Here is an 18,873-nt window from a genome sequence, read left to right as displayed (position 1 = left end):
GTTTATGATTTTTATGTTTTTTTTGGTAGTGAAATATGATTTATTGATGTTTAATATGTAAGTCATACCTAAGTTGCCTATTAAAAATAGGCAGGCTAAAATGGCATTATTCTTTTTAGCTGTGAGTATAGCTGTTGACCTCTACTTAGAGCTGGTGTTTCAAACCAAAATCTGTGTCCCTGAGGCCTATACTCCCTTCATTGCTTTTTAATGGATACATATTAACTTGGAAGGAGGTTCTGGCAGCTTTTCACAGTAATCTAATCTCAGCTCTGTCCTCTTCAATATTTCCATCAGTGACTTGGATGAAGACGTAGATAGCATTCTTATCAAATTTGCCAGTGACACAAAGCAGAGAGAAATAGCAAATACTGTAGACAAGAGTATCAGGAGCCAAAAAGATTTCAGCAACTTGGGGTGGTAGGCTGAATATTGAAAGATGAAATGTAAATATAAGGCAATACACTTGGTTCAAAAGAAAAGTAAAATAAAAGACACAATCCAACCGACTTAGCCTGGGCTCCCTGGAAACAGGGAGAAGAAGATTCCCTGAGATGGAGAGTTGTGTGCAGAGGGTTTGTTGAAGAGTGTTTCCATGAGATACATGTGTGAGGGTGTGACAGAGGTAAGATTGGGCAGAGAGAGAAGCTACCCTGCAGTGAACCTCAGGCCTGGGCAGATTCTAAGGGGAGATCTGGAATTTGTAGGTCCCTTCAGAGACGTCCTGAATTGAGGCAAGGGGGCTGGGCCTTTGTATTCCAGTATCAGCTGGTTATTGGTTCTGGGTCACCCTGTGGGAGAGGGCAACCTTGGATAAAACAGTTACCTACAGCTGAGGCCAATTTCCAGTGAGAGAGGCAGCTGTGAGCTGTTAGCAGCCAATATTCCCACCAGCTAGGGCATGGGTCTTGGCAGAGCGTCAAAGTATATACTACCCAAGTGTTACCCAAAGTGTGGTCCTTGCACTAGCAGCATTTGCATCACCTGTGAGCTGGCTAGAAATGAAAATGTGTGGGTCCTACCCCAGCCTACTAAATCAGAGTCTCTGGGGATGTGGCCCAGAAAACTTTTAACAAGCTTTCCAGTCTCCAACTCATTTCTATGCATATTACAGTTTGAGAACCACTGCACTATGCCAACCAAAAACATTTAGAATGGGGAGATAATGGGGGTTTTAGTGAGAATAATAATCTCTCTCTCTCTCTCTCTCTACCTCTCTCTTTCTCTCTCTCTGTCTCTTTCTGTCTCTCTCTGTCTCTCTCTCTCTCTCACACACACACACACACACACACACACACACACACTCTGCAATAGAGCAATGGAAAAGGAAAGCTAAGGAGATATTAGGCTGGATAAATTCAAGCATGTAATGTAGTCCTAAGAATTTATATTTCAGCTTAGCAGAGAGGGATTTTGTGATCAAGCTGTCCAAAGATGGAACAGGCTGCCTTGTAAAGTTGTAGAAGTATTCAAGAACAGGCTGGGTAATGCCTTGGTGTAATAATTTCAAGCATCAGGTGAACACATGACTTAAGCATCCTGATTATCCCCCTCCTACACTTTTCTTCTATTTTTTTTTTCCAAATGGGTCTCTGCCAGAACTAGTTAACTCAAGAAGGGGTACATGGTGGAAAAAAAAAAAGTTTAGGCATGATCAGGTGAAGTCAAAGTAAACAAATTTCTGTAGAATTAATCAGACTTTTATTACAGTGTATGCATTGTGAATGCACAATATGTGTTTGGGAATGTGTGAGGAAAAGGATAGTCTATGTAGTATGCATACGTTTAATAACTTTGACGGTGGAACTGATTTCTCTAGAAGAATCTTACGGGCCACTATAGTAACTGGTACAATACTCAGTACTCAGTAAGCATTTGTAAGAGAGATGGCATAGCATCCAGCCCAGGCTACTGCATGAAGATCATTTCACTGGATGTTACCTAAGTAGTATTCTCAAGTGCCATTAGCTCAGCTCTTCACTTGGGCATTAATTTATAAATTTGCATACTAATCAAGGGAAGTTGTGTTATTCTGCCTTTGACTCTACTCAGACGTAGACGTTTTCTATTATTCCCTTCGAACTATTATTTTAACCTCATACTCTATTCGCAGTTTAGGAACATTTTCATGGATGGATGGATGGTTAGATAGATAGACATAGATATAGATAGGTGGATAGATAAATAAGGGAGAGGGATTGGAGAGAGAGAGAGAAAGAAAGAAGAGGAGGAAAAGGAGAAGGAAGACAGCTATGAAAACAACAATGACGATGACAGAGACAGAGAAAGATCAGTTCTCTGGCACAGCATATTTGGCTTATCTTTGTTTTCCTGAGACTTTCCACAATGAGAATGGAGGGTAAATCCTTTAGAAATCACAGAAATAATCTTGGATCCCTTTAGTAAAAGAAGTGTCTATTTTAGCAAATAGCAATGAACAAGAGTCTATTATAATTGCTGGGATCTGCTAATACATATTTTTTTCCCCTGAAACAAACTCCATTAACCCTCCTTGATACTCTATCCTCATCAACATGTTAATAACATGGGACTAACTCTTACAGTTTTTTTTTCCCATACAAAACATATAATCTACAACCTGCTAATGATTGCATTTAGCCTAATTGTTAGGTTGCTGCTGGTGACAGAAAAATTTATCCTGGCAGATAGGCACTTCTAGAAGCCCAGCCAAGCACTTGGTGTGTGTGAATCAGCCTCCATATAGTTCTCACTTGGCAACCATTCCTGATGGATAGACCCCGTCTGCTCTGAGGAGAGGCCAGGGCTGCTCAATAGAGTCTGGAGAAGCTGAGTTGAAACACAGCGCTAGCAGGGTTTTGCAGACTCCTCCTTGACCGCAAGCCCCTAATTAAAAGGGCAGGATGGCTTACTCGGGTTGAGTTCTGCTCTCTCTTGTCAAGTAACAACCAGGGAGACAGACGTCTTTACAATTTGCTAGTCCACATTCCAAATGAATATAACATTTTACATGTCTGAGTTAACTGAATGTGTTGCCAATTTCATTATCAAAATATTTATAACTCAGGAAAGGCTACTGAGACACAGAGAGTCTATGACTTTCCTAAGCTCAAAACCCCAGCTTTGTGACAATTCTGACACAGAAATTCTTGTATTTGAAGAAAAAGAAGACAGTCTTCTTTTTCTTTTCCTTATGTTTACACTGAAGTATCATTTATATGATCTTGGGTTCTCTGATTCTTTGAGAATTTTCTCATGTAGGGTGACTTGTTACTTTTCAATACTTCAAAGAGTTCTAAAGCATACATACATACATGTAAATAGTTCTATTAACTCTTTTCTGCTTTTGCCAGCATCCTTGTGATTGGCTCCAAGAGGGCATCTAAGCAAATATCTGCCATTCTTCTTGGAAAAGCAAGTTTCCCTCCATTTTCTTCATCTCTATTCCAAAGTTTTGCCAAATTTTGCTTTTGAAATGGGTTAGCTGGTAGAGCCTAATGATTCTAACTTTGAAAGAAAAAGACTCAAATAGTGACAGTTACATGTGTACTAGTGTCATTATTACATAATGGAAGTATCTAAGGTGAAAAGACTGATATGAACATATATTTTTCATTTTCTGATTAATTGCTTTGGTAAAAATTAAGCGCTCACTCTTTTCCAGGTACTGCAATGGGTGTTGAGGACGCTGAACAAAATTCCCCTTGTATTTATGTTTATGAATACATATGCTAGGAAAGTATAATAATAATATCTTTTTCTCAAAGAAGAGACGTAACATTCTATTAATATTAACTTTTATTCCTTCTAACATATATAGGAAGAATTGTCAATACTGTTATAATTTAATGAGGGAAACTATAGAATTCTAAATTTACTTGCACTGGGTTAATAACCAAGACTTCTTAAATGTATCCTTAATACTATTATTGTATCATGTGAGTACATATTCCACAAAACATATATGAAGTATTTTTAGTTCTAGCACCAAGGCTACACCAATACTTTTATTTTTATCACATCATTTTTTATGAAGATTAAAATAATTATGTCACACATTGCAACTTTTCAGAGCTACTTTAAAATATGCTCCAGGCAAGACATGATCAGGTGGGGAAAATTATGATATTCATATTTTCAAATGAAAAATCAGATATGTATGTGCCTATCAAAAACACTCGAATTTTACAGTGTATATGATTAGGCTAGACCTTTACCTCTAGAGACTGTCATTTTTTTCTCTAAGAACTCAAACTACTTAATGATAAACTAATTATTAAATTAGTCGTAGAATGTACTTACATAATGGTACAAATGTTGTAAATAAGAAAGGGAAAAAGAAAAAAACAGTTTATCCACAAATTGTTTGTTTCTACTGACAACACTTATTGAAGAAGGAAGGTGCACTAGTGACACACACAGTGGTCTCTAAGGCGGGTGGGGAGTAGCAGTAAACTCACGGTGTCTTCTGCCATTCCAGCAGGGAAATGGAAGAGCTGAGCTCAACTTTAGAAAGTTGCTTGGGGAGCCAGTGATTTCTAAGTCATCACTGTAAAATTTTTGAAATTCACTTCAACAATTTCACTGACACCAAGTGAACAGATAGATGAAACTCAGCAGCATGGTCATTCTGAATGGCATTCAGCTTTCCTAGATGTGCCACCTCATTCATTGTCAGTCCTGTAAACTGGCCTCTCCCCTTGCACGGATTTTGATATGGTAACTTTTTTTTTTTTTTAATGTTAATACCTCTGTCATCTTTTTTTAATTATTTATTTATTTTATTTATTTATTTTTGGCTGTGTTGGGTCTTCGTTGCAGTGCGCGGACTTCTCATTGCGGTGGCTTCCCTTGTTGCAGAGCCCAGGCTAGAAGCCCGAGGGCTTCAGTAGTTGTGGCTCGCGGGCTCTAGAGCGCAGGCTCAGTAGTTGTGGCACACGGGCTTAGTTGCTCCGCGGCATGTGGGATCTTCCCGGACCAGGGATGGAACCCGTGTCCTCTGCATGGGTAGGCGGATTCTTAACCACTGCGCCACCAGGGAAGCCCCCGATATGGTAACTTTTATTTCTTTGCGCTCACAGGACTCATCGAGCAAAATAAGAATTGGATAAAAAAAATTTAACTCCCATTCTATGGCGAGCAAAAGCAATTCATAGCTACACTTACCTGACAGAACCTGAATAGGAAAGTGACCAAATTGTTGAGTAATCTACTTGTGTGTAGTTTTAAAGTGTCGTGCCGTTATCAGTATTGTCACTAGCATATACCTTGAAACCAGCTATAGCAAATCAGTTGATTAATCACTAAGTGGCTTATTTAAATGACAAAATATAAAGAGCATTTTTTTTTAATTTTGAGAAATCTTGCCAGTACTAGAATGAGCCAGATGCTTTAGAACATGGTATCCATAATATAAGAAGTAGTCACTCAAAGGATTTCTAATTCCATTTCCTTATGATTCGGGTTGCTAGAATTTGGAAAAACACTCTGAGGTAATGACAGAGTAAAATTAAATATGTGGATTTCATTGCTAAGGCTTATTTCTGATTATTTTTGCCAAACTTTGCTGTGTATATATATTAACCTCATGATACTCATAGCAGCAGGTGGTGTTGTTTTTAAAAATGTGAATGTATACTTTTTTCTAGATAATTTTAAAGAATGTTGGCTTACATGAGGAGTTTTTTTTCTAAAGGTCTAAAACAAACTCTTCAAAGATTTAATTACTCTAACAACAGAAAATGTGAACTTTGTTTTCCAAAGGAGAACAGAGCCTATGGAAATGTTGCTTACAATAATCAGATTGTTGGCTAATCTTAGAGGAGAAAGACATCAATTAATTCACCGAGAAGCATTAGCACTATCTTTTCTCAATAATTCACATCATAAAAATTTGGGGGAAAATTAATTTAGATGATGTTATATATAGCATACATATAATAAATGAATATATATAATAGATGAACATTCATTTATTCAGCCTTGACTTATTTCCTACATGATGATTAAAACTTGCATCAAAAACTACTCTTTAAAAATCCATCCTAATTCCCACATAAATATAGCTGTACTATAAAAAAAATAAATATTTCTTCTTTAGGGATATCCATAAAATTAAGGATATTCGTAACGTGGTGTCTTGGAAGAAATGCTCAGCTTTGGGTGAATACGGATGTTTGGGAAAAATAAAACTCGAAGAAGCATTGCCTTTACTGTGCCTACTCTCTTATTTATTATTTCTATCACTTCTTATGTGATCCTGTCCCCAATTTTGCCTCCCTCCCTATTCCTTTTGATCTCCACTTCAGCCTCCATGGTTTGTCCATTATTTTCGGCAGTTGCTTCCCATGGGTCTCACACGCTTGGTCAGGTCGTATATTCCTATTCCTGCCCATGTATTCCCCCATCCCCAATGGCTGTAGAAAATCCTTGTCTCACACCCCTCCAGCATCTTCTTGCTTTTCCAATTCTTCTGCTTCTCAGCATTTCTTTTTTTCACTTTTTTAGCCTCTTTGTCTCATCTGTATATTTCTGTCTTCTGACTCTGAGCTGTTATCCACTTAGAAAATGGCACATCAGGGCATTGTTCCTCTGAGCAGGTCTTCAGCACAGCCATCTGAAATGCTGCCGTGAAGTGAGGCTACCTTGCTATTGTTCATTTTTTTCCATAGCATATGCAAACTGCCTTGATTCAGGTCAAAAAGTATCATAATTGAGGAAATAAAATGCACAAAAATCTCCTTGATTATTTTTCCCCTAGAAATATAGAAGAGAAATGATTTTGAACCAGATACGTAGAATAACACTTGTATCACACTAACAAACAGTGTTCTTTTGTTAGCATCTTATTGTAAATTCATTCTATAGGACCGTGATATCTAGTAACTTTTCATTTCCAAATAATAAGGACCTATCTATTACTTGCAAATTATTTTAATATATCTTTTACATAAAAGACTGTCCCTTCCGAAAGCTCTCATTTGGAAAATATTTTGGGGGGTAAAATAATTTTTTAAAATATTCACAGTGTGTGTTTATGTCCCCCTTTCTAGTCCAAACTCTAGCTATCTTAATCTTTGTGTATCTTTTAAAAAATAATAACAAAACGCCTATACTTTTTCATTCCTGTCAAAACAGGTTTACTAGAGTTAGTGAACTTAAAATAGTTATTGTAGAAGTTAGAAAGTTGATTTGCTCTTTCCATCATGTTCGTTGCCTTTTCACCACAGCAAAATTGTAAATGTAAACTTATTCCCTAGAAGATGAGCTGGGCTGCAATTTTCAGCTAATTGGGAGAAGCAGCCCTGAGTCGAGCACTGTCAGGCTGATTTGAGTCTTAAGATATGATGATGATTATTGTGTCAAATGTAATCAAGAATGTGCGCTCTGAACTGACTAAAGGCCTGGCTGTTTTTAATTCAGGTTCGTATATGAAGTAGACCTCTGCTTCACTGGTAGTCACAGCTGGCTGTAAACGTGAGCAATTTTAAAAATACAGTTCTGTTCTCTGTGGAGCTGTAAGGATCAGGGGTTGGATGCACAGAGGGAAAATATCCTCATTCTCTCCTTTAAAAATTCTATTTATTTTCAGTATAATGTTCTCATCTTGAAATTTCCCTGTAGCTCTGAATCAGTGGTTTTCAACCTCCTCAGATCCAATGCCAACCCCTTTCTTTCTTATAACAAATACTTTGTAACACCTTCTTTACTGTCATAAAGTAAAATTTGTAGATAATATACCCTACCTGCAGGCACATTTTTTAAAAAGGGTGCACTGACTTTAATTTTAAAGAGAAATGCGAGTCATTTATAATAAAATAATATGTATTTCAGTATGTAATGATTCAATCAGGATCAAACTAGAACACAAATGAAGGTTCTAGTTGATTATACTGTGAATGCAATATCAACAAATGTGGGGTGACACCAGTGTGTTGTACCGGGACTCAAATACTGTGAGTGGCATTGGCCATCCATAGTGTAATTTTCCAAAATGCTAAACAATTTTTGACAAAATTCTTAACAACACAATGTAAAATTTTCCTTGGATTTTCATGGCAGCTAGTTGCATTTATGAAAAATTCAGTGTGTATTAAAATCTTGACAAAAGTCTTTTATAATTGTATGTAAAATTGAGTTAAACTCTAGGTTCAGGTGTTTATAAACAGGGTTTCGCCCTACGTGCGTATCTAGTGGGACATTCAAAAGTATTATGGGACTTGGAACAGTGTTTTGTTGTATGTGGAGTCTATCATCTCCAGCCCCTCCCCACAGAATACCAGTAGCACTCTTCAAGCACCCTGTTAGTCAAAATTCTCCCTCAATATCCAGAAAGCCTCTGTTGTGTTGTCTGTAAGATTTGTTTAAATATTTTTTCCCCGACGAGAACTGATCTATCAATTAATGAAATAACATTTTTCTCTGAGAACCTAACCTTTTCTTTCTTGGTGATCCAGTTGCCATTTTATAAGACTGAATGAAATGAGCAAACATTTAACATCTGCTAGATTGTTTAGCACAGTCTTTAAAAATTCTGTGATAATCACTGCAGTTATAATCTATTTCCACCATCTTTATTAAATGCCCTGGTCTCTACAAAAGGGTGATGATGACATTCCTTTCATAGCTATATTAATTGCCTTCTAACTAGATGTTGACAAATGCAGTCGAATTCTATATTAAAATCACAGGAGATATTATTGTAGCTACCAAAGACATGTAAAATCATGAATGCTTCTTCGATGGAGGCTATGAGAGAAGTATGAACCCATTTCTTGCAGAGACTAATCAGGTAATTTAGTAAAACAAACACAGATATACACATAAACAGATTTTTTTTTAAAAAAACTTATCTATATGGTTGAGGCAAAAATAATTTTTTTCACTGAAGAATTTTTAGAATGGTAGGTAAGCAAAATGCAACAGTGTATTTACATTTCATCAGGACATTTGACAAGGTCTTTCATTATATTCCTATGACTAAGTTGGAGAAATCCTGCTAGATGCAAGGTAAACTGGGTGGTTTAACAACCATTGCATGCTTTTACACAAAGAATGTTGATTAATAGACCAGTGTCAGGAACTCCCTGGCGGTCCAGTGGTTAGGACTCAGCGCTTTCATTGCGGGTGGGTGGGGTGGGGGACCGGGTTCAATCCCTGGTCGGGGAACTAAGATAAAAAAAAAAAAAGATCAGTGTCAAGTGACGAAGGAAGATCTCTGGTGCTATGCCACAACGTTCTATTCTCATCCCTGACATACTAAATTTTTTTTTAATAGATGAACACTTCCGTTATGTTTTATGTTATGTTATGTTATGTTATTGGCCACTCCACATGGCTTGCAGGATCTTAGTTCCCCAACCAGGGATTGAACCCAGGCCCTCGGCAGTGAAAGCATGGAGTCCCAACCACTGGACCGCCAGGGAATTCCCTTATTGGTTTTTTTTTGGACATAACATGAGTGGAGCTACAGAGAGGGTGTCTACTCCAATCTACGGGTGATACAAAGCAGGGAGGGGAGGAATATGTTGGCTGACAGAGCCAAATGGGTGCCTGGATAGGATGACTTTTAAGGCCCTTTTGGTACATGCTATCTCCGGACCGGGATCAAACTTACAGTCTTATCAGAAAATTTGCCAATCCGATGGATTCATTTTGACAGAACTTATTGTTTGCTTTGCCCTCTGTTTTTTCAATGCACCTAAAAATACATCGAATTAGCATTCTTTGCAGGAGTACATTTAATTTCTTTTTTCAAAAAATGTATTGTTTTCGTGTAGGAGTAGCAGAAATTCAGTCATTGACAATTAAATGTGACATGTTGCCCAGTGAAATAGTCCACCATTTCACTTTAACTGCTAGTACAAAACTTGATGAAAGATATAAGCTCCAAAGATTTAATATCCACACTTCTACAAAGCAAAACATAATTTTGATCACAGGATTGCTCATTCTCATTTTTAAACATCTTAGTTATAACTGAGTAATAGTCTATTATGCAGTCAATTCTCTGTAACAGACAAGAGGATATCTACAAGTTACTGTGAGGTTCAACTGAAATAGTGTATGAGAAAGCAATGTATAAACTTTAAAATTCTATACAATATAAATTATTATTCAGTAAACTTGCATCAAGAAATAATTCTAATTTATGAGTGTTTTAGAAACAAGGGATTGTGACCTTCTCATTTTTAGAAGCTGTGCCTATTTCATTTTAATTTAATGTATTGAGTGTCTGTTAAATGCCAGGAACTGTGGTGTGAATCCTTGTCCTCAAGGAATTTACAGTAAGTTGATGATGGTGGCTGCTGCTGCTAATGATGATAATGAAGATATAGAGCCTTTTGTAAGCGATGCATTCATAAGTAAGAGGATTTTTGAAAGTACGTGTAGCCCTCAGATTTATTCCTTTAGTGTTGTAGTTTTAACTGAAAAAATAAATCCTTAATTTTTTTACTATTCTTCATAAATTTGACTTGATTTTATAGAAGGCCATCAGTATATTTCACATTATCTAGTTCTTTTAAATGTAGTTTCTCCCCATAGTAATTAAAAGTAAGAAAGCAGGAAACTTTAAATCTTTATTTTGATCATTAGTTTTAATAAGCTCAAGTTATTTGTAATCCTACAAGTCTTATAAATCATATCTGAGTCATTAAAAGGGATTGAAAATTAAAAGGGCAATTCTTTTAGCGTCTACCAAGACAGAGTCACTTTGAGAGATTAATTCATTTCTCAACCAGTCTTATTAAAATGTATCTATTTTACTGTAATATTTCTAGGAAAGAAACATATGAAGGTCTGGTTTTCCTGTTAGATAATTTTAGTGTAAAACATTTCTCAAAAGATATAGATTTCCGGATTATCTTGGTATCATTAGCAAACATAAATTACCATTATGAGAAGGCCACAACCTTCTCAACTATAATTTTCTATTATTTCATAAGAATAAAAATATTTTATTCCTGACTGTAGTGCCCTCTTTTAAAATAAAATCCTCAAGCCTACTTCAAGTCCAAAGTGCAGTATTCATTTTAATAGGTCTCTTAGGTGGCAGCTGAAGATGATAAGCAAAGGAATAATAATTTTTGTCTTCACACAAATATACACCATAATCCTAATTCTTATAACAATCACAGCAAATGAGGAGCTTTTGAGAATAGTACTATATTAATATCCATTATGTTTACCTCACAGGGAGATTGGCAAGTCTACCTTAGGAGATAATGTCACAGTGGACTAGAGCCACTTACGTTGGAAACTGCCCAGCCTCTCTGAAAGTCAGGTTTCTCAGCTATAAAATGTTGATGATAATAACAACCTACCCCATTAACCTCAACAAGTTGTTTAACATATCAAAGGAGAAGATATACAGAGACGAGCTTGAAAACTGAAGAGCATTGTTTTAGTGCAAAATTCTATAACAATAAATGTTGAATTTAAAGGACTCTCAAAAGTGCATGATTAACCACAAGAGTGCTGAATGAGGAATTGAGTAATAAAAGTCACAACTATTTAGAGACTATAACTTGAAGTTCATATCAGGAATTATGAAATCGTTAGTATTTTTAAATTCCATTGAGAGACCTCTACTGTAAGTTCATATAATCAGTTGATATGTTTTTAGCCACTTCTTTCCTTTTAAAGGGAATCTGCTATACGTTTGCCTTTTGATCTTAGAAAATTGAACCAACCTGCCTTGCTGTCTTCTGAATATTATATAACAGCATCTAACAATCTACTGTTCTCTTTATTTTTTTCTAAGTTATGGAGGATGGGAATGCGTATTTGTTTGACTGCACAGTCTTATGAGATTTCCAGGAGATGATCTTTTTCATTGGTTTCTCTCCTAGTTTTCATATATCCTTTAGAAGAGAAGAAAGCTACTCAGTCTAGCTTATCAACAATTAGGAAAATATATCTTTTAAAGAGATTAACACTACAAGTGACCAAAACCAACTTAAAGATTCTCATTATACAAATCAGAGAGAATTTATTTAGAGTAGAAATTGTGTCCAATTATAAACCCAACCCTAATCTAAGTTTGTATTCATCCAGACGGTAGTATAACTGTACATTTTTTCTAAAGGTTTTTTACAGTTCTGTAAATATCCAAAATAATATTTTGAGTCTCTGTATGTGAACCAAACCAAATGTAATCAATTACTCCCAACATTATTTTTAAACTTCTCCAAATAGTACCTTAAGGTATTGTATCAGTAGAAAAATATACAACACAGATCTTAGACTAAAGAATGTTAATCTCTTTGTTAACATCCAAGGTAGTATCTTGAATACTGCACTTGTTCATAATATTTTGTATATTTTTTATCAATTTATTTTTCTCAGTGATAAATGCCTGAAACACAAGTCAAGTGAAGTGAGTAATGCAAAGAATAGTACAAAGTACATTTTTACTGCTGTCTCCTAACATTTTCTTTTCAGAAATATCCCAATGCTTTTAGGAAAAGTGTATAATTATGGTTATTTCTCTAATGATATATTGTGCAAATCTCAATTTTAAAAATGTCCATAGAGTAAAAAAATAAAAGAGATGAAACGTGTATTTTAAAATTCCTTACATGACTGATAATACCTATATTCTCTTACTATCCAAAGATAAAGTTCAGGTGATACATTTTTTTTTACTAAAATGTCTGTAGCATTGAAGAAAGTTTAAATAGATAGCTTCAAAGCTGTGGTTTATCTTTAGAGGACTAATCTATTTCTTCGTGCAAGTGTGTTGCTTCTGCACATGTTAAAAAGTCATCCTGCGTTGTCTGGGGTGACGAAAGATAGGAATGAGTTTTCTGAGAACTAATCAGCAATACTTTGGGAACATTTAGGTCGTGGTTTCCAATTAACTGTGGAGAGTTTGAGTAATTTAGTACCAGACCTCAGGAGAGAGGGGATGAAAACCTCATCAATGCATATGTCGGTGAACAGAAAACCAGCAGATTTGCGTTGAAAATGGATTTTTTTTGTGTTGAAGCAAAGACCGGCTAGATCTTTCTACTATAGTTAGGGTGAGAGAATATCTTTGCATGTGTGGGTTCCCTCTGGGTAGGTATATATGTGTTTCAATGATGCCGCTTATGGTAAAGTAACAAATAGATAAATTTGTGCTCCAAAATGAAGGCCAGGATTCAGAGGCATAAACTTTCCTGCACTTTTCTTTCTTTTCCTACAATGAATATATCAGAGAGGAGTGGACACAAATATCTATTTTCAGAGTTAGAAAAACCTCTTTTTTAGGATGCAAGACTTGGGCTATAGTCCCAATTCTGCCACTTACTTGTGTGCAACTTTGGGAAAGTCATTATGGTTCTCCCAGAATCAATCTTCCCAACAGCAAAATGAAACCAGCAAGAACCTATGACATATATCTAAAAGGTTTCTGATTTGTATGAAAATCAATTCAATTAGGCAAACTTATTGAGCATCCATCACTGTATTTTGAGACAAAGCCCAGCTAGATGATCCCCACTTCCTTCGATGAGAAAAGGAAACAAATGTTTAAAAAGATAAACATTTGTTTATTTGATAAACAAATGTTTATCACTTGTTTGGCAAATTGAGATAGACGTTCATGAATACAGTGTGAGGCATATTACATTTGGGCTACTGGTAGGGAAGCCACATGAACTATAACACAAATCATATTGTAACTATAGTCAAAGGTTTACCTGTCTGTCTCCTCCACCAGACTTGAATATGTTAAATGCCAAAGTCCATGTCCATGCCTCATTGACTTTTGTGTCACCATCACCAAGCATAAATCCTGGCACATAATACATATGGACTGGATGCATGGCTCCCCTAATGAATGAGATGTTGGCAGGCACATGGAAATAAGAATGAGGTTCAGATTTCAAGATAATCTGTGTGGAGGTTGAAGCCACTGGGAAGGAATGAAACATCCAACTGGAAGCATACAAAGAAAAACAGAAACACACCGTAGGTAGAAAAAATAGGGGATACCTTGTGAAATGGTGAGAGAACAAATCTGAACATACTTTAAAATCTTTAAAGAGCTATATAGATATTAGATTTAAATTTTATTTTCTATGCTGGACCTTACAGCCTTCATCTCACACCCTTTGTCAATCGTTCCATTAAAAGGACAGAGTATATTTCTCACTTTAGAGTTTGATAACAGAGGAGAAAAGAGAAACATCCTCTCATTGCCACAACCCTTTTGGGTCATATATCTAAGTAGATGTTGCCCAAAGACAAAGCCACAGTCTTAGAATTGTTGCTAGAAAGGGAACTAATGGGATACTAGTCCAAGCATTATTGAAGGATTTGGCTTAGATTCATGCTTTTCATTAGTGCAAATTACTAATAGAATTGCTGGAGATTAAAAGGAATCCTTTCTACAAACTTCTGTATAGCCATAGGTAATAAAATTCTAGCTGCCCCTTGCAAATACAATGTAGAGTTATTTTTTTTTTTAAAATCAAAATTAATTTATTTACTAGCAAACTGGTAGAGACTGTTATGGTTACAGAGAATTTGAATATCAGGTTAACTGTGGTTCTATGAGTAGTGTTTGACGTTGCCAGAAATCTTTTGGTCCAAAGTCCAAGTGCTTGCTGCTAAGGTACTAACTCTCTGTGATCTATGTCTAACAACAAAAAGAGGGAAAAAAAAGAGTCACCCTGTAATCCTTCCCCTAAAAATATCATAGGAAATGATAGTGGTTAAAATGCAAATAAACCAAGAAGGAAAGATTGAGAGTGTTTTATTTGGTTACTCCATGACAATACCAGGGCACAGATGGAAGTATTATTTAGTAGAAGACTAAGTGCTGTGAATTTCCCCAGTTTGTCGCACTTTCAGAAACACCTGGGCAAAATAGCCTTCTATATCAGACTGAACCTTTTTTTCCCTAAAAATATTCAATGTGTTTGTTTCTGTTTGCTTATATATATATTTATTATATATGTATATATTAAAAATCCTATAATATAGTGCACTGATTAAATATCATCCATCCATGTATCTAATCATGGAATATTGTCTATACATTAATTAAGCTCTTCAGCCTTACCTTGGAAAGTAGTAGGTTTCCGTTTTCTCTTTTGCTTTTTGTGTATTAGGTTGACCCATAAGAAATTAGTGATATTCAGCTTAATAGAAAACCTGGAGTCTTAGAGATTTATTCAGAGATACCATGGTGTGTGTGTGTGTGAAGGATCAGATTATTACTTATCTGACTGCCTCATTGATAATCAGTTCTTAAAAAGAAAATGGAGATACTGAAGACATGCCTTCTGTGATTTTTCCCCTTTATGCAGACTTGTCTCTGGATGAGCACCTTCTTGGGCAGGTGCAGGATTGCACTAAGCTTTATAGCTCCAGCACTTTGCCCCTTCAGTAGATTCTTGCTTCTAACTGGTGATAGTGCAGCTCTGCCTCGTCTATAGATCTCCTTAAAGGGCAACCAAAGGTGCAGTGGCTCTTCAGGCTCAGTTGCTGAGTGTGAGAATCCTCCGTCCTGTCTCCTTTTGAGGCCACAGTCTGTGCAAGCATAGTTATATATTTCTCCACATACATTTTGTAACAAGTATATTTTTCAAATTTTTATTTAGTGTGACAATTCAGCAGGTCAAGTTCTCCAAAAGGCAGATCCTGAGAAAGCGATTAACGTGCAGGAATTTTTTCTGGAGAGTGCTCTCAGGATTCATACCTGTGAGAGAGGAAGGGGAAGGAAGCACAGTAGGGCGGAAGGAGAAGCTGGGCTTTAATTCAGTTGCAGCCACAACATCAATCAACCCTCCTCCTCTCCGCTCCCTTCCCGAATTGTCCTGAGTTGGAGCAAGGGGACCAGGCTTCTATAGCCCACACGTTAACCAGTCACTGGAGGCAACCTGCCTCCAGCAGCTTTCCTAGAGGCTAAAGCAAAACATACTTCAGTCCTGAAGAGGGGTCTAGGCAGCCCAGCCCAGCATCCACTGCACCAGTACTTCTCAAAGTTTGGTCTCTAGCGTCGGTGATTCTCAAACTTTAGCATATATCAGAATCATCTGGAAGGCTTGTTAATCTACAGCTTGCTGGCCTCCACACACAATTTCTGATTCAGTAGGTCTAGGGCAGGGCTTCAGAATTTGCATTTCTAATAAGTTCTCAGATGCCGTTGCTGTTGCTGCTGCTGGGCTGCGGAACAGACTTTGAGAACCACCCTGCCTGTATTTACATGTGGAGGTTGGTGTATGGTGCCCTTATGAATAGAAGTCAAACCTTTTGAAGTCACTATCTCATTCCACACTCCATCAAATTCTCAGCTATTTTTGTGCATTATAAAGCTGAATTGCTGATAATTAAAATTTTTATTAAAAAAGTACTTAACCAATGCAGTAGATTATATTTGTAAAGCATTATTACTATTTTATGATATCTGGTCATTCTTACTTTTAAAGTTCAGCCAAATTTTGTCCAGGGTCTATAATTTGATAATCTGGATAGGGGAATTAAAAAAAAATAATCTATGTTCCAGATCTTTAGTTTTGTTCTAGGCCAATTTTTTTTTGTTTCTTTATGATTCTTATTATTTCTACATTTTTATTTTATCATAAGCCATTTAAAGCCATATGGTTACGGAAAATTTTAAAGTATGGCATATAGTCAGAGCTATTTGGAATGCACAAATATGGCATACAAGTACCCTTGACTCATTTCTAGTCTAGACTTGGCAAAAAGTTTAAGAATTCAGTGTACATAGATTGATCACAGGAGAAAGGATGCAGCCTTAAGTCTCCCACACAAGCAGGAAATAACAATCTCACCTCTGATCAAAGAGATTTTCTGCTATTGCTGCCATTGAATTTTTTTAACGTATTTCCAAATTAGAAAATATTCAGCCTGATGTTGTCAATATTTCAGACCACGAGGGTATCGTTTAGGAAAACAGTGCCTTACGGTCCTGAAAGAGTTACTGCTCTTCCCTAAGGGCCTAATTTACAAAGCAGCAAACTCACTGGTAGGATTTGGCTGGAAATCTCATTGTCTCGGTAGAACCCTTTCATCTGATTTATGTGCATCACAGTTTAGAAAGTTATTTACTAGTTACTTTCTCTGGAAGCAGAGGGTAAGTGGTGTTTCTCTTTAAGGATAGAGGAGCTAAGATGCATCAGGTGCAGCTCATATGATGATGAAGCTGATCATAAAATGCACAGTATCGAATTCTCCAAGCTTCCCTCTGCCATGAGGGAGTTTCACACTGCTCTTTTATTTTGTGTGAATTTGGAGTATGTTAGAATATACATCAGTGTCTAACCCTGCATTTGTCTTCTGCAATGTGACAGCTTATTTCTATGCCAGATTTGGAGCTGGTGGTGGAGTAAATCTTAGTGATTTCCAGTGCACGAGCCAACCTAAAATATTAGGCTGAACCGGATGAAATTGCCCCTTTTGTAGGTCAGAAATGGTCAAACGTTAGCAATTACACATGCTTCAACCTGTACATTTGTATGTTTCATGACAGATTATTACAGTAAGATTCTCAGTGTTGTTGCAATGGTTCTGAAGTTTTAAATCATATTAAATAAAAAGATAACTAAACAAGCAAATAATGATATTTTTGATATTTCTCCCTGCATTGATAATTTGCCTGGAAACTAAATAAGCAGGGAGCCAGCAGTTCAGATTAGCCCTTGAACTCCACGAGGTTTAACTGATTTGCCCAACCAGAACACCAAGCTACCCTTTAGCTGTGCGGTATTCAGGTTTATTTAGGAGTTGATAAATAGCTTAGTGCAATGCTTCCTTTTTTCCAATAGCTGCATCCTCATAAACCTATTCTACCCTCCGCCGGTTAATGCAGACAGAAGACTTTTATCCAGGATGAGCATCGAAACTACACTGTGGAGGACTGTGTGCTCAGCAAACACCTCACCCGTGATGAATAAACAGCTCTTCCGGGGGCTTTGCCGCCGCTGGCTTGGCAGGACTTGTTTATTGCCTGGTTTGCACATCCCATGATAAAGTTGCTGCTGAAATAAATTGCAGTTTTGCATAATTATTGACAATCACATCTTAACAAGCAGTGTGTATCATATTCAAGTGCTCAGTTTTTTTTTAAATCCATTTTTAGCTTATGTTTAATCCCAGAGAGTGTTTGTGTAATAATAGAAGGCAAATATGGCATGTAAATAGAGTACTAATTTCCTCACTGCAGACAAAATTTACCTGAATCTTTTTCAGATGGGACTGTTACTGCCTCAGGCAATTTTCCTTCCCAAGCTATTATTATTATTATTATGTAGATGTTTGCTGAGGGCATATGTGTGTGTATCCACAATACATGCATTATATATATTGTCAGAAAATATGAATAACTTTTTTTTAGACTTTTGTGTCATTAGGGAATTTGGTTCATTCCGTCTAAAAGATTAGAGAAATGAGAATGGGATGTGGGCAGAGGGAAGTAACATTTTTGAGCAACTATAATATGTGACTACATAATGTGTGAGGCACTCAGCTTTACACACATTGTTGTATTTTCGCTCTCATCACAGCAATATGTATTGCAGATGAGAAATCAGAGAGGTTAAGTAACTTGCCATATCACACACTTGGTAGAGGATATTGGGATTTGAACCCAGATCTGTCTGGATTTTAGGCTCCACTTTTTCCATTACACATAAAATTTTTCTTTTGGAAAAATATTCTCAGTTGTATGACCATCAGGTAATGAAAATTAAAGCTAACACAATTAGAACATGATAGTGTTATGCAAAATTACATTTTGTACAATAGTTTCTATGAAATACATGGTTTTCCTACTTCTTAGTCTTTTTGTTCTCTTTTGTTCTCCAGTCCCCTTCTCTTTCTTCCTCCAGTGTTCAACTTTCTGTTCTAGGTTTGCATTTCTCCTGGCCTATCTAATCATGA

The 18,873-nt window shown here is 36.5% G+C and overlaps 1 protein-coding gene across 5 annotated transcripts in view; it reads left to right on the top strand.

Annotated features, from left to right (window-relative positions):
- The window catches only part of DMD (dystrophin), a 2,259,822-nt gene that overhangs the window by 1,937,313 nt on the left and 303,636 nt on the right, over positions 1 to 18,873 (top strand). The window lies entirely within an intron of this gene.

Source organism: Balaenoptera physalus, assembly GCF_965194825.1.
Source record: "Balaenoptera physalus genome assembly, chromosome: X".
NCBI lineage: Eukaryota > Metazoa > Chordata > Mammalia > Artiodactyla > Balaenopteridae > Balaenoptera > Balaenoptera physalus.
The sequence above is the reverse complement of the archived record's forward strand: the minus strand, read 5'-3'. Positions and strand labels throughout refer to the sequence as shown.